Genomic DNA, 23953 nt, shown 5'->3' on the forward strand with positions numbered 1-23953 from the left:
GTTTGCTCAGGGTTTGTGTTTTTTTGTAGCCTCACTCTGATGACTGCCTGCTTGGGGGAGCAGTCACCTCTCATTCTGGACAGACTGATTTTGGTGTGGGAAGACCGTGACTGCGTGTGGGTGAGAGGCCCTGGCTGGGTGGGGATGGTGGTTCTGACTGGGGGCTGCTCCGTGTGTAGGCTGTATGCAATGCCATCGGGTGGGAACGATGTTGATGAATGCAGGTCTCCTAAGGACCAGTGCTGCGTCTGCACAGATGCAGAGTCTACTGTGGAAGAAAGAAAGTGAAAGTGTTAGTCACTCAGTCATGTCCGACTCTGTGTGATCTCATGGACTATAGCTCGCCAGGCTCCTCTGTCCACGGAATTCTCCAGGCAAGAGTACTGGAGTGGGTTGCCATCCCTTCTGCAGGGGATCTTCCCAATCTAAGGATCGAATCTGAGTCTCCTGCATTGCAGGCAGATTCTTTACTGCCTGAACCACCAAGGCAGAGTCTGCTGGGACCACCTACTGTTTTTCCTTCCATGGGCGATGTCGTAACTGCGGGGTTTTTTTTGGTAACTGGTCCAGCTTGTGGTCACCTTCATGGTGGTGATGTCACAGGTGTGGATGTGTGGGTGCCCGTGCAGTGGCCGTGGACCTGGGGTCTGGAGGGCGGGCCCTTGTGGGTCAGCCACAGCTCCTGTGCCCGGGATGCTGGCCAGCCTGCAGCAGAGCTGGGTCGGGAGCCTGAGATGAGGGAGCAGAGCTGTTGTCTGCTGGGGAGCACGGAGCAAGCCAAGCAGGCTCTGGGACTGGGTGTACTCTGGGGTGGAGTGCTGGCAGCTGTGGTTGTGGACAGTGTGACAGAGGTATTGTTGGGGTCCCCAGTGGCAAAGGCTGCCCGGGCCCCATCAACCGGGCCACAGGCCCACAGTGGTGCCTGCCGTGTGGCTGGTGTTGCTGGACCGCCTTCTTCTTTGATCCTCGCTGCCTCCAGTGTATTTGCTGAGCTGGTCTCCCCATCGGTCCTTTCTGCGCAGTTTTTCTCCTTCATTGTTCCACCGTGTTACTATAGGTTCTTAATTGGACTCTTCAGCCCTCCTAAAGCTATTTTCATTTGTGAATAGCTGTCTAATTGTTTTTTGTTGCAGGGAATGAAGGCTGGTGTCTCCTACTGTGTCATCTTGCTCAGTTTAGGTTATTTTTTTAAAAAAATTATCAAAATATGTATGAAAAATAATGTGTTCTGTTTTGTATATTTAACTTGGGTTCTTATGTGTATATATTCAAATAGTCTTTGGATACAATCATGTTTTAAAAATTCTTTAGACCATTGAGAAACAGTACATGACAAGATAGGATTGGAAAAGAAGACACAAAAATAGAACTCAGAAAAAGGGAAAATGGCAGCAGAAAGGTAGTGTTTTAGAAGCAGTCTGCTTAAATTTTTAAAAGCTGATAATAATGAAAGAGCAGGTTTCTGCCATTCATGACCTATATAAAATCTGTAGAGTTCATGACACATTTTTCGGGTTTAATTACTGATCACAACAATAAAAACAAGACAACTGGACATAGCAAATTATTTAGATTTTTTTTACTACTGATCAAAATAATGAAAATGAGCAAGGAAATTATTGTCATCAAATCCACAGTTTTATCAGGTCTGATCAAACTGATAAAACTACAGTCTTTACCAAATGAAGCTTGAATTACTGATCAAAATAATGAGAACAAATGCCAAAAGCATTTACATCAAATTTCTAACCCAGAAGCACAGATGCAATTCTTGTCCAGCGTAAGATGATGAAGAAAATGGCTTCCCAGAATGGGCAGGTCGGAGGGGGAGGTCGGGACTGGGAGCCCCACTGTCTTCTGAGAGCTGATCCTGGAGGGTGGCCCTGATTTCAGGAAACAAAGCAATCTGGGTTCATGATGAAGAACCTTTTCATCGGGTGAAGAAGAAATAGAAATGAGCCTTTACATTCACAGATAGTGTATAGCTTGTAATTATTTTTCTGTGTTTTCTAGTCTTCTGTCAGTTATTCGTGATGGAAGCATTTGAGTTCTTTATGAGGAGAATATTTAAAAAATCACTATTACAGAGAAAAACACACATAATACAATGGCTAGAATTGAAAAATTCTGAAGGAATAGCAAAAAATTGGTGTTTAACAAAGAGAGTGAAGTTAAAGTCACTCAGTTGTGTCTGACTCTTACAATGCCATGGACTGTAGCCCACCAGGCTCCTCTATCCATGGAATTTTCCAGGCAAGAATATTGGATTGGGTTGCCATTTCCTACTCCATTAACAAAGAGAAGTAATAGTAAACAAAAAAAAAATTTGGTATAGTGTTCTAGAAATACTTAGTCAAACATAGCGATGCTTTATTTATTTATAGGGCTTGCCTGGTAAAGAATTCAGTGTGTTTTCCTTGACCATGAATATAATTGGTGATGGAGATAACTGGAGATTTTTTTAAATTATCACTAAATTGGATGATCATTTACAAATAATTAGGAGCAGTTGATTTCTTATTAAAACTCATCTATTAATTTTTTCAAGTATCTTAATTTCATTTTTGGAGGCTCTATTCTGAAATGTATCCATTTAACTTGTTATCCATTTGGTTACATGCTAATATGTAAATTTATCCAGAACCTTTATAAGCAAATCCATGAAGAAATTTAGGATGTAAAAATCCCTGCATGTATGTTTAGTTTACAATTATGGATATGATTAATGGTTACTTTCTTTAATGGAAATATACTGGTTGTGATTGTTAAATCAAATATATCTGTTTAAATAAATATGTATTCTTGAATAGGAAGACTTAACATCATAAAGACAAAATCAGGCATGTTCAGGGTAGTGTGGTTGTAGACTGGATTCAACATCATAAAGGTCTTTTTTTAAAGTTAGCTTATGCATTTATTATAGCACAATAAGAATACCATCAGATTTTTTTTTCTGAAATGAGATAAGTTGATTATTAAGTCCACTCAGAGGAAAATATAGGTAAGAACTGCTAGAAAAACTCTAAGGGCAACAGGGCCAGTTAGAAGCTCTAGATAACAGGAGATAATAAAGCTCATGACAAAGCTTCACAGAAAAATAATAAACTGGGAAATTCTAGTAAGGTTAGCAGATGAGATTAAGGATGCCCTTGGGCTTAATTATTACAAATTTACGAAGAATCTACTCTTCAGGGTCAGAGGTTTTCCCCAGCAAAGGACTGTAGCATGAGCTGACAATTAGCCTGTGAATAGTTGGCCTCAGAAAGCAAAGAGAAACTGAAGAGTCTTTTGATGAAAGTGAAAGAGAACAGTGAAAAAGTTGGCTTAAAACTCAACATTCAAAAAACTAAGATCATGGCATCCAGTCCCATCACTTCATGGCAAATAGAGAGGAAACGATGGAAACAGTGACAGACTTTATTTTCTTGGGCTCCAAAATCACTGCAGATGGTGACTGCAGCCATGAAATTAAAAGATGCTTGCTTCTTGGAAGAAAAACTATGACCATCCTAGATAGAATATTAAAAAGAGGAGACATTACTTTGCCAACAAAGGTCCGTCTAGTCAAAGCTATGGTTTTTTCCAGTAGTCATGTATGACTATAAGACTTGGACTATAAAGAAAGCTGAGGGCCAAAGAATTGATGCTTTTGAACTATGGTGTTGGAGAAGAGTTTTGAGAGTCCCTTGGACAGCAAGGAGATCAAACCAGCCCATCCTGAAGGAAATCATTCGTGAATATTCATTGGAAATACTGATGCTGAAGCTGAAGCTGCAATACTTTGGCCACCTGATGTGAAGAACTGACTCGTTTGAAAAGACCCTGATGCTGGCAAAGACTGAAGGCAGGAGGAGAAGGGGTTGACAGAGGATGAGATGGTTGAATGGCATCACTGACTCGATGGACATGAGTTTGAGCAAGCTCTGGGAGTTGGTGATGGACAGGGAAGCCTGGCGTGCTGCAGTTCATGAGGTGGCATAGAGTTGGGCACGACTGAGCGACTGAACTGAACTGATAAGTTTATTATAGTCATAAAAATACTGTATACATTTATACATAATATTGAGCGACTGAACTGAACTGAATTGGCCTTAAACATGGTTTGGCTCATTCCAGGTGTAGGCCAGATACAGAGGAGAAACTAGAGAGCCGAATGAATATACAGAGAAAAATTACAAATCTGGTTCATCTCATTTAAACTGTGCTGCATAGATAGGATATGGATGACACACACAGGCAGGGGTGGTTTGGGTGTTGATAATATTAACAAGTGATAAGTTTTGATGGAACTGAGGAATTTATGAAGTTGAGGAAGTACAGAGAATAATCCTTTTCTGTCCTCAAGGAGTTCAAAAGTTAGTGGGCAGTTAAACAACATACACACAAACACACATACAAAGACACATAATATCTAAGTATAAACAATTCAGATGGCATTCTGAGATCCTTTATGTAATTGGAAATTATATATATATGTGTATATATGTGTGTGTGTGTGTGTATATGTTTTCTTGATGTTAATGGTATAATTAAATGTGCTCCTGTAAACCACCCTTATGGCACAAAGTGAAGAGGAACTAAAAAGCCTCCTGATGAAAGGGAAAGAGGAGAGTGAAAAAGTTGGCTTAAAGCTTAACATTCAGAAAACTAAGATCATGGCATCTGGTCCCATCACCTCATGGGAAATAGATGGGGAGACAGTGGAAATAGTGTCAGACTTTATTTTTTTGGGCTCCAAGATCAGTGCAGATGGTGACTGCAGCCCTGAAATTAAAAGACGCTTACTCCTTGGAAGGAAAGTTATGACCAACTTAGATAGCATATTAAAAAGCAGAGACATTACTTTGCCAACAAAAGTCCGTCTGGTCAAGGCTATGGTTTTTCCAGTGGTCATGTATGGATGTGAGAGTTGGACTGTGAAGAAAGCTGAGTGCCAAAAAATTGATGCTTTTGAACTGTGGTGTTGGAGAAGACTCTTGAGAGTCCCTTGGACAGCAAGGAGATCCAACCAGTCCATCCTAAAGGAGATCAGTCCCAGGTGTTCATTGGAAGGACTGATGCTGAAGCTGAAACTCCAGTACTTTGGCCACCTCATTCGAAGTGTTGACTCATTGGAAAAGACCCTGATGCTGGGAGGGATTGGGGGCAGAAGGAGAAGGGGACGACAGAGGATGAGATGGCCAGATGGCATCACCGACTCGATGGGCATGAGTCTGAGTAAACTCCGGGAGTTGGTGATCGACAGGGAGGCCTGGTGTGCTGCGATTCATGGAGTCACAAAGAGTCGGACACGACTGAGCGACTGAACTGAACTGAACTGAAACCTCTGTTAATCTCTACTGTGGGAATATGCATGTTCAGTATAAGTGTGGCAGAACAACTTCATGATGGCAGAACAGTGTGAACAGAAAGTGTAAGACTGTCTGTGTAAACATAGCCTAGATGATGACAACCTGAAGTCTTTCCAGGGTTGTTTACCCTTTAAAACTTTGATAACAAAAGTAGTCCTTTTGGTTCATGATGGCAGATGATTGCCTTGTATATTTACATTTTACTAGGTTCACTGATGTGAGCGTTAAAATTGACTATTTGTTAAAATACAAATTGACTGTTTGTTTCACAATGACGACTTGATGGACTTTTGAAAGCAGTTATATTTACATTTTACAAGATCTGCTATTCTGAACGTTTGTCAGTATAACAGGATCCACCTTTGACACTTGCTTTTAAGGAAAAACCAAGAAGAGCAAGTTTGAAAGTGTGTTTGGAGGTTCTGAACAGAGCATCATGTCTACCCGGGAAAGTTCTCTCCACGAAGTAGTACGTGTATGGAGGATGCACGTGAACAAACACAGGAAGGCCTGCAGGTCTGCCAGACTGAGAATCTCAGCCTCCACACTGGAGCACCCTTGTTACTACGTGAGGTTTCAGAAAAATGGATCGGGTGGGGAATGGTGTGTTTATTACAGCAGAAATTTGGCTTTATAGCTGAATATCAGAGAGGATAAGAAGTTGGTATGTTGGTTCAGAAAGACTGGTAGATGATAGATATAGGTGGGTATGTAGATAGGTAGGTAGGTGGCTAACTGAGCAGTGGCTGGTGCTCAGTAAGTAATATGTACATTAGTTTTGGTTATTATCTTTGACAAAATCCATCTTACTGTCTCATTAATTCAGGTCATTCGATGGTGGCAAGTACCCCATTTTTTTTTTTCAACATGAATCAGCCATCGGTGTACATATATCCCCTCCCTCCCATCTCCCTCCCCATCCCACCCCTCTAGGTTGATACAGAGTCCCTGTTTGAGTTTCCTGAGCCATACAGCAAATTCCCGTTGGCTGAAAATACAGAACACTTCACGAATTTGTGTGTCATCCTTGTACAGGGGCCCTGCTAATCTATCTGTATCATTCTAATGTTAGTATATGTGCTGCTGCAGTGAGCACAAGTACCCCATTTTTAACATAAAAGATAAAATCTGAGTTTTAATAATGCATATTTTGTTGGGTCTCCAGAGGTGTTGCTTTATGACAGAATTTGGCTATAGAAGACCTGAATTTGGGCATGAAACAGTGAAGTCCTAATTTTCTCATTATGTGGGGAAGGATCAAAGATTGGCATATTTTAAAAAAAACCTTTAAATCTTGGATAGTCTCCTTAGTATGTCTAGTTTTTTAAGAAGCGGGTGATAGAATTCCATACCATAGTGCTTCCCCGAGTGTACAAAAAAATCAATCTAAATAAATATTTTAAAGACAGCCAATTATTGGACTTGAGCCGTGAAACCATTTCCATGGTGCATTTTCTTTTTTTCTTCTCTTTTACCATCGTGACTGTAGCTTGGTACTTTCTTCTCTCTGGCTTCTCAGTTTGGTTTTACCTCTAAGTAACCCTGATCACGTGCTGCTATATAGTCTTGTCAAAAATTTTCCCTCATCTTCCTGCTCTCCCTCCAGGCCATAGTGTATAACCTGGGCCCTAATGTTTTGCAAGAAAAATTGATTTTTCTCCATCAGAAAGAAATCATTATATATTTAATATTTTATACTTGTTTCCAGTTGAGATGAATCTTGAGGAGTCTACATAGATGGTTGTGGAATGACAGATGAGTCAGCATGATTTGACCTACTTGGGATTAGCTTGAAGATTCATCTGTTTACTAGTATTTGTCTTTGTAAATATTTGATGGTGATGGTATTTAGAAGTCACAGTAGTGTTTCATAATTTATAGGAGTAATATTTTAAAATCCGATGTCACTTTTCTCCCCCATAGATGAGTCTTCTCTTGTTCTAGTCTATAGTATCTTAAGTAATAGTAGTATTAGTCAGTCGCTCAGTTGCGTCTGACTCTTTGCAGCCCCATGAATGGTAGCCCACCAGGCTGCTCTGTCCATGGAATTCTCCAGGCAAGAATACTGGAGTGGATAGCCATTCCCTTCTTTGGGGGATCCTCCCAACCCAGGGTGAACTGGATCTCCTCCACTACAGGCAGATTCTTTGCTGCCTGAGCCACCAGGGAAGACCTTAGTAGCTTAAGGATTCTAACAAAGTTTCCTGATGAAGCAGGTGGACTCACTGGAAACAAAAATACTGAATGACTCAGTGAGGGTGAGGGTTATATGCAGGAGCTTGTCACTCTGATTCAAAACTAAATATCCTTTCTACTGTGTCAGACCTTCTTGGGTATGCCAGTTATTGTTCAGATTTCTCTATACTTTATTATCTTTGTATCTTCTAGGACTTCAGAATATATCTTGAACGTAGTGAATAACTTTTGTAAGAATTATTTTTAGGTTTTAAATTATTTGGAGCTCATGGTAATTATTTACGACTTAACATTTAAAATGTTGGTTATTTTAAAAGATATATTAGGGAATTCCTGGTGGTCTAGTGGTTAGGACTGTGCACTCTCACTGCTGAGGGCCTGGTTCCATCACAGGTTGGGAAACTTAAGATCCCACAAGTTGCATGATGTGACTGAAAAAAAAGTTGTGTTAATGAAACAGACACACAGTAATGATGGGCACTAGTCATCTTACAGGATAAAAATTGTTTTATCTTGATTCATTCAGATTCATGTTCAAAAGGACTTTCAGACTGAGGACCCCCTTGGCTATGTCACATTCCTGTGTTGGATTTTATTTTAACAATACTGGATCTGCTTTGAGAAAAGGGCATAGTGTATTAGAATGACATGGTGACATAAAATAGGCTTCTAATCACGCTCTTCTCTCTATTTTTTTTTCAATGCTGGCAATCATCTTTTTATTTTTTAGTTCCTGATGGTTTTTAAAAATGTTATTTCTATTCAGTAGACTGAAAACAATACTCTTAGTAGTAGTAATGTTAAAATGCAGAATTCAAAGCCAGTATTACCGTAATAAATTTGGTAATAAATACTTCTGTTGTGGCCAAGTTGGGGCAAGACACCTGACCACACTAGGCCGTTTCTCCTCCTCTGAGACAGATGTGTGCCTGCTTTTGGGCTGGGCGCCCAAGACCCACTTGCAGAGGTCAGCCCCCAACACAGCCGCAGGGGCTGGAGGCCCTGAGCCGTCCCGAGGGGCCTGCCGGTGTCCGGGTCAGGTGTCTTCAGAGTTACTTCTGGCTCAGCTGATGCTCCTGGGCTGGTAGGAATCAGGCTCTACAGGCAATGAAGATTTAGAGGGCTTCGCTGATGGCTCAGCAGGTAAAGAATCTGCCTGTAATGCAGGAGACACAGGAAATGTGGGTTTGATCCTTGGGTGGGGAAGAGCCCCTGGTGGAGGAAATGGCAACCCACTTCAGTGTTCTTCCTTGAAGAATCCCATGGACAGTCCATGGGGTCATAAAGAGCTGGACACAACTGAGCACTAGAATATAAAAGACAAATACACATCTCAAGTTTGCGCTAATGTCTGGTGAAAGGGTGTTAGGTATTGTTTCGTATCCTGAATCTCAGTAGAATCTCTCAGAAAATTTGAATATGTCTCCTTTATGAAAAATAAAGCAAAAATAATGTAAATGACAGTATCTGTAATCACTTAACCAGAACACTGCTCAGAAAACATTCCATTCATTAAAACTGTAACAAAGGTATTTTGATGGAAAGTATAATGTTTGAATAAACCTTGACAAGAGATATGTACTTGTGATTGGAAAACACGTTCAACTGTGAATCATTTTAATGGATTTGTTTCTTGTTGGCAATAAAAATATTTCCAGGAAAACTTGTGAATTAAATGTTTAATCTCATACTTTATTATTATTATGATTTTTAATTGAAGAATAATTGACTTGCAATGTTGTGTTGATTGCTGTATAGCAAAGTGATCCAGTTATACATTTATGTACGCTCTCTTTCATGTTCTTTTCCATTATGGTTTATCCCAGGATATTGAATATAATTTCCTGTGCTATACAGTAGGACCTTTCATCTGTTTATCTGTTCTGTATATAATATTTTACGTCTGCTAATCCCAAACTCCCATTCCATCCCTCCTCTACCCCACCCCTTGGCAACCAAGAGTCTGAGTCTGTTTTCTGTTTCATAATATTTTATCTCATACTTTAGAGTATTCACATTCATACTGAATTATAATGTTAAAGATATAAAAACAACTTCAGTGCAATTTTTAGAAATTTCACACTTTATTTTTACCAAAATCTAGATAACTGTATAAGAATATTCAGAAACAGACATCAAGCGCATTTATATACTGAAGAAATGTGAATTATGATAGATAGTATCTTTTCCTTTCTCAACTGAAGTATGGAAGGAGAATTAGGAGTAAGACTGAAAAGCATTCTTTGTATGGAATGAATCAGTTTCTCTCCTAGGCCCCATCCTTGGGAGAATTATGAAAATAATCAAACTATTTCCTGCATCATGTGTTTCAGATGAGACTGAGAATACAATGTGTACAAGATCCCACACATACACACACATCACACTTGCAGACCACAACTTACATTATGTGCATAAGCAACATGCACATATGTGTACATACATGCACGTACACACATCTGCAAACATGTGTATATAGACATATACATGTGCATACATACATACACTTCTGCATGCGTTGATACGTGTGTTTAATAAGGTAGGGGAACAGAATTGTCATTCTTTAATTAGAAATGTTGGTATGGTGGTAGAGTTGGGAATTCAAGGAAGAATAGTAATGATTTTTGAACATTAAAGAGATTATTCAGAGAAAGAAATGTGACAAATTCTCTCAGGAGAAAGTTAGCGTCCGGGGTTAACTCGCCGTGGACTGGCCACGTGGCTTTCAGCCAGCATAGGAGTTCCTGGAACACACGGAGGACTGTGCAGTTTACTGGGTCATTGACTGGAGCTGGGAACAGTGCATAAAGAGGGCCATTATCCCTGGATGGCATCAGCTCTACTGCAGACCATAGGTTGGCTGGCCTGCCTGCCAGCCCCAACGGCCCAGCACTGGGCAGTCGTAAATAATGAGAAGTGGCCTTGGTACCGCAGGTGAGGTGTCTGTGGCTCTAGGTTCTGTTTGGAGCATTGTGGCTGAATCTTTAGGGCTGAGAGGTCAGGAGCTGTTGAGTTCTGGACCCTGGCTGTCTGGGTAATTGTGTGTAATGGCTAAAATAATCACCTGCTCCATTAACCAGCACACTTCTGTCATATTAATCCATCATCAAAAAAGCACAGAACAGAGATTTTAAAATACACTATAAATGAACCCTCTAGCATTGACGCTGGCAGGAGATTTTAGAAATTTTGCCTTTTGTAGCTGTTATAGGATATTCAGAAACATGTGTGCCAATCTAATTAGCTGACTTTCCCTATACATTTAGACCTGGCACAATCATTTAACTTTGAAATTTTAAGTGTTTTTATCCAAAACAATCTGTACTTCTCATTTGCCCAAGTGCATTTCCTGAAGCTTTCCAAGTTGCTGAAAGGTGACTTTTTGGTAACTTGTTTGACTGTTCAAACACAATTTATTTCTACCACCTGTTATTTTTCTGCCTGGATTTTTGAGAAGTTGTTTCTGGACTATTTGATCACCCTATAAAAGCCCCCCCTTCTGTGTGTAGTTGACTCTGGGTTTGATAGTTCAGCAAATGCACAATGAGAGTTCACTCAGTGCCAAGAGCTGTGCAGTTTATTTTTTCAAGGAAAATGTTTAAGCTGAATGTGTGTAACTCTCCATCTGTTTATTGAAGAATATGCTCCATTGTTAGCATGACCATGGTGATAATTTTCATTTTAAAGGATAGACTTCAGGAAAACAAGAATGTTTATAGTACTCTTTTTGGGGTATTTTAGGGTGATTTAATTAAATAAAAATTATTTTTGAAATGTCTTTTGTGACAAGCTGAAAAAAAAAAAAACCTGAAGTTATTCTTTTAAAGAGAAGATGTTATCCCGATGCTTTCGCTCACAGTTAAATTGTACAAAGATCATAGCATCTTCCCGAGTCACTAGAATTCACTTCACACCCTAGCTCAAGAGCTTTGCAGCCTGTCATATTCACCTGGAATATCCCAGGCTATTACACATGGCCTCCCCACAACTCTTCATCTCTCAGTCCTAAAACCTTGGTTCCTGTTTAGAATCAGCCCCTTCTGTTAATTCTCCTAATCGTCATGACCAGTCCCCATGTGTTAAAGGTCGTTAAGGATCCCTCGAGATTCTAGGTCTGCTTCTGACCTCCCTGTGTCTCATCCTGGTCCTGGGGCTCCCGGGGTGTAAGAAGTTTCTCCCCAACAGTAAAGCAAACACATTAATAAACAGTATGAGACAAAGTAGTTTATAACTTATAAATAATGGTTTATAAAGAAATCTTGTTACTAGTGGGATACTCAGAACCCTAGCACAGTGACAGCTATTAGTGAGAAATTAGTTTTGAGCAAACTCTGGGAGGTAGTGGAGGACAGACGAGCCTGGCAGGCTGCAGGCCACGGGGCTGTGAAGAGTCAGACACGACCTAGCGACTGAACAACAAACACAGCTTTGGATCCGATGAGTGATCAACACTGCTTGGGGCTGGGTCAGTTACATGCGCAAGCGCTTCGTACGCTCTGGGCAATAACAAGAAAAACCTTTTCACAGGACTTGGGAACAGTGCTCCTCTAATTACATCTGGAATCTACAAAATGATAATGATCTCATCACTTATGAGCATTGAACAATTTAAAAAAATATCCGCTGGGCAGAAACGGTTAAATGGGTTTGCAGGTGGGAGATACACTGAGCCTCATTGATAGTGTTTAAAGAGGAAATTTATTCCGTACTCAGATCGGTGAGTCTGTTCTTGGCATAGCTCTGTTTCCTGGGTTCAGTTTCTTCTCCAAATTATAGCTTCTTCCTCCTTCTGGCTCAGCTTTTGCATCATTGTCTCAGGAACTCCTGCTGCTAAGCATGGCTCCATCTGCAAATTCACCTTCTTGGGTCGTTGACTCTGTCCTTGTTAACTGAGCATTAACTGGCCTTTGCCATCTCTCTTCAGTCTCTGGATTTACTTGGAGTCAATCCCGTTCTGCTTACAACGACTTGATAAAAAGAGATTCACTTTCACAATGTTCACAAAAACCATAGAGATTTAGAGAGGAGATATCATTGCGATCCTCTAGTTGAAGAAAAAAAGGCAGAGAAGGTGCTCACAGGTGATATGATTTGTCTCCATTCACTTTTGGGTTCAGATGAGTTACATCGTTATCTGTAAATCTATGACAGTTTCCTTTCCTACAGATTTTCCGCAGCAGCCACGGGAGAACTGAAATATAAAATACATCTTGTGGTTCTGTGAATATGTTTTCTTCCCTGTCTGCTTGAGTCCTAGGGTATTATTTGCCAGCTTTGCAATATAACTCACAGTTCAATATATTCAGTGTGATAGAAAGGATTTAAAAAAATAATTATCATTAAGCTTTCATTTTCTTAGAGAAGTTGCTATCTTCTATGAGGTCAGTGCACGTGACTTCATTAGTCAGAATTTCTCCATGACCATTTGAAGTTTTAGAGGCTAAGATAGTGATTCTTAATTTTTGGTCCAGGATCCCTTTGGAGCTCTCCTACACAGACTATTGAATATATTGATATGAAATCAAAGTTTCCCTCTATTTTTAGGGAATCTGTTAAGACCTCGAAGCTCCTTAGGTCCACTGTAGTTTAAAATGTCCTGACTGGGAACTTCCCTGATGGTCCAGTGGTTAAGAATTCATCTTCCAATGAGGGGGACATGGGTTAGATCTCTGGTTGGGGAAGTAGATCCCACATGCCATGAGGCAGCTAAGCCTGTGTGCAATGACAAAGCTCTCGCATGCTGCAACTGAAGCCTGACGCAGCCCAAAAGAAATCATTAAAAAGTACTGATCTAGACATGTGGTATCTATGCTAATTTATAGTTTAATGACATTTTATGTGTTTTCCAGGTGCCTCTACAAGGGTGAAATTTGTACACGAGAAAAGCAAACATCTAAAGGACTGAGGTTCTTGGAACAGTTGTAAGTAAGAAAAACTTCCCTATTGTATCACTGATGTTATGGTTCAAATAGAAGCTTTGAAATGCCACTTTTGGTAAGAGTCGAACCATTATGTTAAGCTTTGTCCTGCAGCTTGAATGAGTGAGTGTTCTGTTATCTGTTGAATAAAACCAGAGCTTGCGGTCAGGTCAGCATGAGGGCAGGAAGATAGACGATTCAGATGGAGCCCCCGCCCCATGATGATTGATTGTGCATGAATCACAGATCTCTGAAACGAAGACAGTTTTCCTGGGGACTGAGATGTTGCCTGGAGGAATGAGTTTATTGCTTGACCCCCAAATTGGCCTTTTACTGATGCTAACTGGTGGTTGTGATTATTATTAATTTATGAAACTAGCTCATAGACTTTCAGCTGATATGGGAACTTCCAGAACACAAGATCTAAGCTCTCATTTTACAGTTAAAAATAGAACTTCCCTATGATCCAGCAATCTCACTTTTGGGTGTTTATCCAAAAGAATTGAAATAAAAATCTTGAAGAGGATCTGCACCCCCAAGTTCATTGCAGTTTTATTCACGATAGCCAAGACATGGAAGCGGTTTGTCCACTGACAGACATATGGATGAAAAAATGTGGTATGTACGTACAATGAAGTATTATTCAAGCTTAAAAAGAAGGAAACACTGCCAGTTTTGGCAACATGGATGGATTTGGAGGATATTATACTTAATGAAATAAGCCAGATACAGAAGGACAAATATCTCGTGATATCACTTATATGAGGTCAAAGACCTAGAAGCACAAATAGAGTAGTGATTGTCAGGAGCTGGGGGAGAAGAAATGTAAAGGTATTACTGATCAAAAGGTGCAACATTTCAGTTATTTGAAATGAATAAAACCAAGATATCTACTACACAAAATAGTGTCAAATCACAGTCTGCTTCAAGAATACAGGATTTTTTGTTATATCATTTTCTACATGTTGGTTATGTAAAGAGAAATTTGTAATTAAACACAACAAAGGCTTAGACTAAAACACAAATGTTACTTTAAGCATTAATAAGGCGTAGCTATTTATTCAGCATGATTTGCTCTTACAGTGATTGTGTCAGGGCTGTAAGTAGTGTGTTGTTGTTATTGTTTAGTTGCTACGTTGTGTTTAGTTGTTAGTTGCGACCCCTGGACTGTCACCCTCCAGGCTCCTCTGTCCACGGGATTTCCCAGGCAAGAATACTGGAGTGGGTCGCCGTTTCCTTCTCCAGGGGTAGCTGTTGTAGGGAGGAGTAATTGTCTTTTCTAAGAGCTATAAACATTGAATTTTTATGGAGGAAACAGAATGACCACATATTAGAAGAGTGTATGTTAAAGTGAAGAAACTTGTGAGAATGTGATGCATTTTTACGAAATGTAAAGACCATTGTCTTCGATATAGTTTTCTGTTTTATATATAGCTGAACACCCTGATAAGGTGGATAGCACCTCTGAAGCACATCTTTTGCTCCACAAATGACATAGAGAGCCCCATCTTTCAGAACAAGAACAGCTGGTGTGTTCTTTGGAAGCATAGTTTAACATTTCTTGTCTTATTAGTCTATTAACCTGCTTTTCATTTTTTTTCAGCTAAAATTTCTGTCTGACACATTTTCATTGATGATATTTTCCTTTGCCAATGAATTTTTCTTTGCCCTTGTTTGCTTCGTAGGACCCGAATACCTTCAAGCCGTGTTCCTCATATGACGATTGAACTAGAAGGGATGTTATTCATTTTAATCTGTCATTATTTTTTAACCTGCATTTTCTCGTCAATGCACAACTTTATATTTCTTATTTTTCCTTTTGTTTTGATGTGTATTTATTCCTAAACGGGATATTTCCCTCTGGAGCATCTTTATTAGGTCATAGCAGGCTTTCATACTTGCATTAAACTGTTATGAGTAACTCTGTGTCTTAAACACGAATGTCTTATCCATCATTGACTGCAATTGTGGAAAGAGGCAGTACAGGGTTGCTGAGAAGCTCATGTGGAAGAAATCAGACTGAACTCCCTTTGATCTGGCCGAAAGTGAGTGTTACTTCTTAGCTATTTAATCTTGAGCATCTCATTTAAGAACTCTAAGCCTTAGTTTCCTTTTATTGTTTTAAATAAGGATCATCATGGCGATTTGCCCGACTGACCCTGTGATCTGGGGATGGTACACATGGAGCACTTGGGAAGAGTAAATCCTGAAATAATAATACTTAAATATTTATTATATTTGTTGCTATTCTTATCATTATTTTGTAATAATTATTTCCCGATTACTTTCTGTACAACTTCTTTAAAGAAGCAGCTAATTTAAAGTGGTGTGTTTTTAAATACAAAATTAAACTTAGCCAGTGATATAAAGTATCATTAGCTTTATTTCTTTGACTTTTCTTGATCTGTCTGGTTTATCTTAAAGGACTTTCTAATTTTATTTCTTAAGCCATAACTGGCTGTAAATGCTAAAAATTTAAACTTGTAAATATTCTCTAATTATAAAGTTAATATTTCAAGGATTTTATTTAAGCATCTTGTTTTCTTCTTCAGAAACCCAATTAAAATTCTTTAAGAATTTAATGCTACAGGGGATGGCATAACTAGCATTTTACTTTTGAATTTATAGATACTTTGAAAATCTAAAAATTTTGACTGGAGCAAAAGAACACATGAGTGAACTGTAGTTATGGGAAGCAGATCAGTGGTTTCCTGGGACCAGGCATGCACAGGGGTAGGACTGGATGCAGAGGGTTTGAAGGTATTATTTGGGTCATGGAACTATTCCATGCTATAGTTGTGATGTTGGTTAAAAGACATATATGTTTATCAGAACTAATTTATTTGTATACTTAAACCTGGTGAATAGTTATTATACCTAAATCATACCTCAATAAGACTGACCATAAAGGACACATACAAATATCTCATTATTATTAACCAGATATTTCTCTGAATTTACTCTCATTCCTGTTTTCATTTGCCATACCTGTCTTCTTCTAGAGTGGCTGATAGTAAGCCTTGAAGTTAGACGTAAAATGCCTCTGAGTTCTTCTTTTAAGAAATTGTTTGCATTTCCATATATATTTTAGAATTAGCTTGTTTATTTCAATCCCCCCCTCCTCCCCTTTGAAGCCCTCTGAAATTCTGATTGGAGTTACATTGAATCTGTGGGTCAGTTTGTTGGGATGTCTGTCACCAAACATGCCATGCATCTATTTAGACCAGGCAGAATGAAATGGGTTACTCACTTTGTTGAGATAGTGCCTTTAGCTTTCTGTTTTGTTTTAGAGTACAGTTGATTAGCAATGTTGTGTTAGATTCAGGTGTGCGGTAAAGTGATTCAGATAGACACATGTATTCTTTTTCAAACTCTTTTCAGAAATGGGTTATTTTTGGTAGGACGTTTTTGTCGCATTAACAGTTTGGGTGAAATCATAGTCCATCTTCCACAGATAGCAGCATCGCCTGTACCTTGGGTGCTGCAGTTGGGCGACTGTCCTGGATCTGAGGCTTTTGGGGGTTGGAGTGCAGCTTTAGGGACTGCACTTTGATCCTATTTCTGAGCATCATTAAAATTCAGTTTCTTAGCTCCTCTCCAGGAATAGTTTTTCTCTTGCATTATTTGTGTCTTTCCAACTGGCTCTGTAAGCAGGTCTGAGATACACATTTGATGGAAAATAGCGACATTGTGTTCCCCGTGGTTCATACCAGAGCACCTGGCTGGGAGGCAGGACTGGTTGCCCACTGGGGCAATGTGGCAGGGTTTTTCTGATCAATCTTACAGCCTCATCCTTTTTCCTCGCTGACACGCCCCAGCAGGAGCCTTACTCTGGGAGCCATTTATGGGCACTGCATGAAAGGAGGCTTTGAGGACCTTCCATCTCTGCACCATCCCAGACAAAATCTGTATGAGATAAAGAATAACCTGACTGTGAAAATGTCCAAGTTTGTTCTTCAGTAGGAAGTGGATGTCAGGAACAGAGTCGTTCTCTGATACCCTTGGGCTCTCCGAGGGCTCCTGGGGGAGGCCAGACTCTCACACTGAGAGCTCGTCGGTGCTGGGGAAGGAGCGTCTCCTGACTGTGGTCACTGTGCCCGCACACGAGTGCTGCGGCCCAGGGGATCAGCGAGGGGGACGGGCTCTCTGGGGCTTCAAGCAGATGTCTGAAGGGGAAGAGTCATGGGTCTGAGTAGGTTTTGAAGTCATTCTGTAAACAGCAGTTGCTGTTTACACTTCACCTACATTTGAGTTTTTTATCTTACTTTTAATATTTTATTTATTTATATATTTTTTGGCTGTGCCAAGTCTTTGTTGCTGGGCAAGCTTTCTTTAGCTGGACAAGCAGGGGCTGCTCTACTTCTGGTGCATGGGCTTCTCATTGCAGCGGCTTCTCTTGCTATGGAGCACGGGCTCTAGGCGCATGGGCTCAGCAGTTTCGGCGCCGGGACTACAGAGCATAGGTTCAGTAGTTGTGGTGGACGGGCTCAGTGGCTCCGCGGCACGTGGGATCTTCCCAGATGAGGGATCGAACCCAAGTCTCCTGCATTGACAGGCTGATTCTTTACCTCTGAACCACTTGGGAAGCCCTGCATTTGAGGTTTTAATGGGATTTCTTTTTCTGACTTCCGTTTTAAGAGGGTAGTCTGTGGATTAGTGTTCTTAAATTAAAACCCTCATCTGCTCTGCAGTGAGCCTGGTCATGCCAAAGCAGGACTCACCCAGACTGAATGAGGTGAGTCACCCAGCAGGACTCACCCAGCATGTTGGGACCACCTGGCAAGCTTGTGAAAACAGCACGTCTTGCACCAGTCCCCCAGGACATCAGGGTTGCAGGCGGAGGGTGCTGGTGGGGACATCCTTTCTCCCTTCATTTTTTGTTACATCCTTAAGTGCACCTATTGACATCTTTTTGGCACCAGCTGGCTGAGCTTATTTAATCCTCATTTCTGCTTCCTCCAGTCCTGTCCTCCGTGGTCTGTCACTTTCAGCCCTAGGGCAATTATCTTAATAATTTAAAGAAGAGTTCAGTGACCTTTTTAAAAAAATTAATATTTTAATACACTCATGGCCGTGGTATTGCAATGGCTCTGGTGTTTCCCTTTCTCAAACCACCTGGCACACAGCCACCGATCAGATGCAGGGGCTGGGCACTCATGTGTCAGCTCCTTGGCCAGGACCTGACGGCCAGGGAGCTGGAGTCTGGGTTCAGATTTGTGCTTCCAGGCTCTCCGAATACTGCCTTCTCTGCATTCCCACCTTTGTTCAAAGCCAAGGCCAAGATGCCTCTGTCTCTCCCCCTGGGCTCCCTCTGTGTCACTCTCCCGGGGAGGGCTCTACTACCACTTCCAGGTTGTGAGGATCACGGGGACCTGTGTTTACACTAACGACCATGGTTACTACTGCGTTAGGTGTTTATGTGCAGAGACCTCTCGGCCCCTTAGACAGCTGTCCTGAGCCGTGGACCAGAGCATCTCCCGGTGATAAGGATGGTATTTCCCCGCGAGCTGCTGTAAGGAGTAAGCAGGGCGATGTGTATGAAGTGTCTGGCTGTGCCTGGCAGACAGTACGTGCTGCAGAGGAGTTTGTTCTTACTGGGGTTCTGGGGACACTCTTGGAGGAGGGAGTGTGCACCAGTTACGGACTGGAATCCGAGGGTGGACAGCGGGGCAGGGGAGCACCGCAAGCAGATGGGAGCACGAGGGCACCTGTGAGGCCAGGTGTGGGGGCTGAAGGGTGGTGGGTTGGGGGCCTTCAGAACTGCCTCATGGCAGGCTGGACGAGGTGTGAAGTTCTAGATCCAAGGGGGCCTAGGTGGCGTGCTAAGGTGTTTTGTTGATAAAGAGGCGCTGAGAAGTGATTCAAGAAAGTCTTTGGTAGCTATATAATAAAAGTTTGCATGTGTCCAAAGTGAGAGGTAGGTAAAGGAACTAGTTTTAAAAAAGAGTCAGAGTGAAGACAAGTGCATTGCGGATGGAGTGGGGGGGCTGGAGGCCACAGGGGCCCTGAGTGGGCAGGTGTGAACGAGGACGGTTGGCAGTGAACAGTGATGCTGAGCCTTGGGTGAGGCCCCAACAGGGCTATGGGGGCACCATGCCAAGCTGGGCCGGAGGGGCCTACAAGACACCTTGAGGGGGGGCGGTGCTGGCAGGCAGCTGGAAGCTCAGGTGTGACCTGAGAGGACATGGTGGGACGCCGTCAGCATAGGTGGACATGGGTCACGTGGCCGTGATGGTCCCCGGGAGCCCCGTCTTTACACAGCACCTACCCGGCCAGTGCGGTGTTCACTCAGTCTTGTGTTGGGGGAGACTGATTAGCAGGGCACGTGTGTTTGGAAATGCAGATGCAAGTGACAGGAGGTGTAGCTGGTCAGCAGCAGAAATAAATGAGAAGGAGGGGGAGGGAGGGAAGGGAAGGGGAAGAGGGGAGGGCGGGGAGGAAGAAGAGGACAGGCATGAAAACAGAGACAGACACCTTCCTTTCCTCACGTCTGTTCTAGATAGATCTGCAACCTCAGCTGCTGTCAGGTAACGGCTTACACAGTGTTGGCTCTCCAGGCTGAGTGTGAACAAGGGCATTGCCCCCGTGACCGTCTTCCACCTGAAATGATAGAACCTCCAGATTCTTCATCAGGCTTACTGGCCGGGCGGCCCCTCTGAGGCGTGGTTATTCCCCATCCCTCCTGCAGGTGGCGCTGTTTCCTCACAGTCCACACCTGCCCGCCTGCCCAGCGCCTGCACCTTAGCAAGATCCCAAGGACGTGTTTTAGTGAAATGAGGGTGGCATTTATAAATTTTTGGTGACATTCTTAGTTTCATGAAGAGGATAAACTATATATGGAGTAAAACTTCAGATGGAGAGATGTCTGGATTTTTGGTAACTCCCCCCATCTGCAGGTTTGTAGCCACTAGTGGGCTGTCTTACTTGAAGCAGTGTACCTGGGTTGGCTTTCCTGTCTCTTATTTGCACAATTCTTGCCCTGGACAGGGAATCCTGGCGTGCTGCAGTCCATGGGGTCGCAAAGAGTCAGGCATAACTGAGCGGCTGAACTGAACTGAATTTCCCTGGTAGCTCAGCTGTTAAAGAATCCACCTGTAATGCAGAAGACTCCTGTTGGATTCCTAGGTCGGGAAGTTTCCCTGGAGAAGGGGTAGGCTACCCACTCCAGTATTCTTGGGCTTCCCTGGTGGCTCAGATGGTGAAGAATCTGCCCTCAATGTGGGAGACCTGGGTTTGATCCCTGGGGTGGGAAGATCCCCTGGAGGAGGGCATGGCAACCCACTCCAGTATTCTTGCCTGGAGAATCCCATGGACAGAGGAGCCTGGAGGGCTACAGTCCATGGTATTGCAAAGAGATGGCCACGATGAGTGCCTAAGCACAGCATTAGGCTGGATACATATTTCTGAGTATGTGTAATTATAGAGAAAAGCAGAAGGATGGCAACCCCCAAAATGATACAGTTGGTAATTACTGGGTGGTGAAATTTTTAGAGTTTTTTTAATGTACTTTCCTGTATTGTTTGAATTTTTCTCAAGCTACATGACATTTTTTAACAGCTTTGTTGAAGTATAATTTACATACCATAAAATCCACCCATTTAAAGCAGTATGTAATTTTTACAAAAGCCATGACACCATTAAAAATCATGGGCGGGTCAGACCAAAAAAAGATAGGCTTCACAGAGCATGCCTTCCTGTACTTCTCCTCTGGTGGAAAAGTGGTGCATGTGGAGGACTTTTAGAAGATTTTTTTGGATGAAGGTGACATATAAACTCAACCAACGATTTTTAAAAAACAAAAGCAGCATTTGCTTTAAAATTGTTCTTCTTTCTCAACCTTCTGGGATTGCACTGTATCAAGAATAGTCCAAGCCGCCTTCATTTCAATAAAGCAGGGTGTGCAATTCAAAAATTTCAGTGTTTTCTGGAATGGTTTGGAGCTTTTGCATTTCTAACCTTAAACTTTTTCAAAGATTCCAAAAGTTTCAAGATTGCAACCTTGGGTTGGAAAACTCCCCAGAGCAATTTCCTATGAAATTGTGCTGTTTCTATTTCAGGAGAGAAACAGTGACCACATGATAGAATTTGATGATTTCCTATTCAGTAACTAGGCGCAAACTGAAAGTAAGAGCAGCATTGTGAGAGCACACACCAACTGTCCAAATGGTACCTTTGGAAAGACAAGTAGTGAATTAATTGAGGAAAACGTTTTATATTAACAGCTGTATTTTTTGCTTATTGGTGGCATCAGGAGAAGAATTTCACATCCACAATGAAAGTGCACTGTCACATGTTTGTATGATGCCCTTGACTCCACTCCAAGTGGGAAGTTTTGCCTGAAAGCTGAGAATTGTGCTGCCGCTGTTTAGTTGCTAAATTGCGTCTGACTCTCTGGTGACCCCATGGACTGTAGCCCGCCAGGCTCTTCTGTCTGTGAGATTCTCCAGATAAGAATACTGGAGTGAGTTGCCGTTCCCCTCTCCAGGGAATCTTCCCGATCCAGGGATCAAATCTACATCTCCTGCTTGGCGGGTGGATTCTTCATCACTGAGCCACTTGGGAAGCTCAGTGGTGAGAGTCAACATGATCTTTGAAAAGTCTAGAGAAAGAGATTTGAGGACTTCTTTTTTTTTAAATTGAAATATAATTGACTTATGGTATTATGTCTGTTTCTGATGTACAACGTAGTGATTCAATATTCTTACACATTACAAGTAATCACCATGATATTCAGTTACCACCTGTCACCATGCAAAGATATTAAAATATAATTGACTGTATTTCCCACACTATGCATTTCATACCCATGACTCATTTATTTTATACCTGGAGACTTGTGTTTTTCTTCATCTTCCCCAACTATTTCATTCATTAGTGCCCTTACACTTCCCACTGGCAACCACATGTTTGTTCTCTGTATCTATGAGACTGTTTCTGTTTTTTATTTGTTCCTTTGTTTTTTAGATTCTGTATGTTGGTGAAATTATACAGTATTTGTCTTTATTTGTCTGACTTATTTCACTTAGCATACTATTTTCTAGAATCATCCATGTTGTTGCAAATAACTTCCATATCAAGATGTTATCATTTTGTATGGCTGAGTAATATTCCAGTGTATCCATGTACCATATCACCTTTACCCATTCCTCTCTTGATGGGCACTTAGGTTGCTTCCATATCTTGGCTATGGCAAATAATGCTGCAATGAACACAGAGGTGCAAGCATCTTTTCTAATAAATGATAATGTGTTTTTTATTCTTTATCTATGTGGTGTTTCATATTAAGTGATGTGAAGATGTTGAACCATCTAAAGCAGGTTTTTAAAAAGTTCATATCATAATAGTTTAGATGCATTGCCCTTTTAGAGAAAAGCAGCCTACCAATTGTCCATGACCTACAAGCTATTAATAAAAATAATTTCTAAGTTCTAAGGCATGTTTCTCAGGGAAAATAACTTTGATTTAATAATAGCTAATATTCCCTAGTGGCTCAGCGGTAAAGAATCCATCTGCCAGTGCAAGAGATGTGAGTTTGATCCCTGGATCAGGAAGATCCCCTGGAGAAGGAAATGGCAACCCACACCAGTATTGTTGCCTGGGAAATCCCATGGACAGAGGAGCCTGGCCGGCTACAGTCCATGGGGTTGCAAAGAGTCAGGCATGATTGAGTGACTTTTGCTCAGCTCAGCAGCATTTCTAACACGAATGTATAATCTTGGAGATTTTCCTGTTCCAACCTTTATTTTCATCTGTGGAACATCAAAGAGTTTTCTGATTTTCTAGGATTTAAAAAAAACCACCAATCAATCTAGCCTGGTCTTTTTCAGTCTTGCATTGATTTTAAATTCACCACGTTTCCTTGTTCAGGCTCCCTGTTGGCATGAGGAACCTTCTGTACAAAGAGGGCAAGCTCACATGCACTCACCTTAAACTGTGACTTATTTGCACTTAGAAAAGACGAGCATGTTAAGGAAACCTGTGACAAAGCCCAGACAAGGCACACTGCCTGCAACCTCCAAGAAGAGCTCTGCTAAGAGACAACTCTGTGGCCTTAGAGACGTTTGCTGGGGACACAGCCCTGCCGTGATGGGAAGATAAACGGAGGAACTCACTACACTGAGCAGAGGCAATCTGCTCACAGTAACCCAAACCCACGCAGTGTTTCTTTTCATTTTGAGCTAAACTCTACAGGAGTAGCATGGAGAACAAAAACAGCTCTTTGCCTTTAGCTGTTCATTTCCAAGGACTCAAAGCATACAGTCATTAATATATTATTGATTAGATGCTGATTCTGGCATGGTGGAAGCAACAGTTACAGTTTTCCAGAGGGCAGTTAATCTCTGTTCTTCCTCTGAGGCTGGTTGAAAGCTTGTCACCAGGTAGGAGAGGGAACAAGTTTGTGTAAAAATGTTCCTGGTAAAACACAGAAAGAGCAATTACACATATAATTATATTATCACTCATCTTTGATGTGCCACACAGAGCTAG

At 41.5% G+C, this 23953-nt stretch overlaps 1 long non-coding RNA gene and 1 other non-coding gene across 2 annotated transcripts in view; one reads left to right on the forward strand and one right to left on the reverse strand.

Annotated features, from left to right (window-relative positions):
• Positions 1 to 23953, forward strand: part of LOC136144808 (uncharacterized) — a 35329-nt gene continuing 11376 nt past the window's right edge. The window contains exons 1-2 of the long non-coding RNA XR_010658636.1: positions 1 to 120; positions 13397 to 13472. This is a non-coding gene — a long non-coding RNA (uncharacterized lncRNA). The remainder of the gene's footprint in view (positions 121 to 13396; positions 13473 to 23953) is intronic.
• Positions 6342 to 6447, reverse strand: LOC136145285 (U6 spliceosomal RNA). The gene has a single exon (XR_010658732.1). It is a non-coding gene; the product is annotated as a U6 spliceosomal RNA (small nuclear RNA).

The sequence above is a fragment of the Muntiacus reevesi genome, chromosome 12, assembly GCF_963930625.1.
Source record: "Muntiacus reevesi chromosome 12, mMunRee1.1, whole genome shotgun sequence".
NCBI classification, from domain to species: domain Eukaryota; kingdom Metazoa; phylum Chordata; class Mammalia; order Artiodactyla; family Cervidae; genus Muntiacus; species Muntiacus reevesi.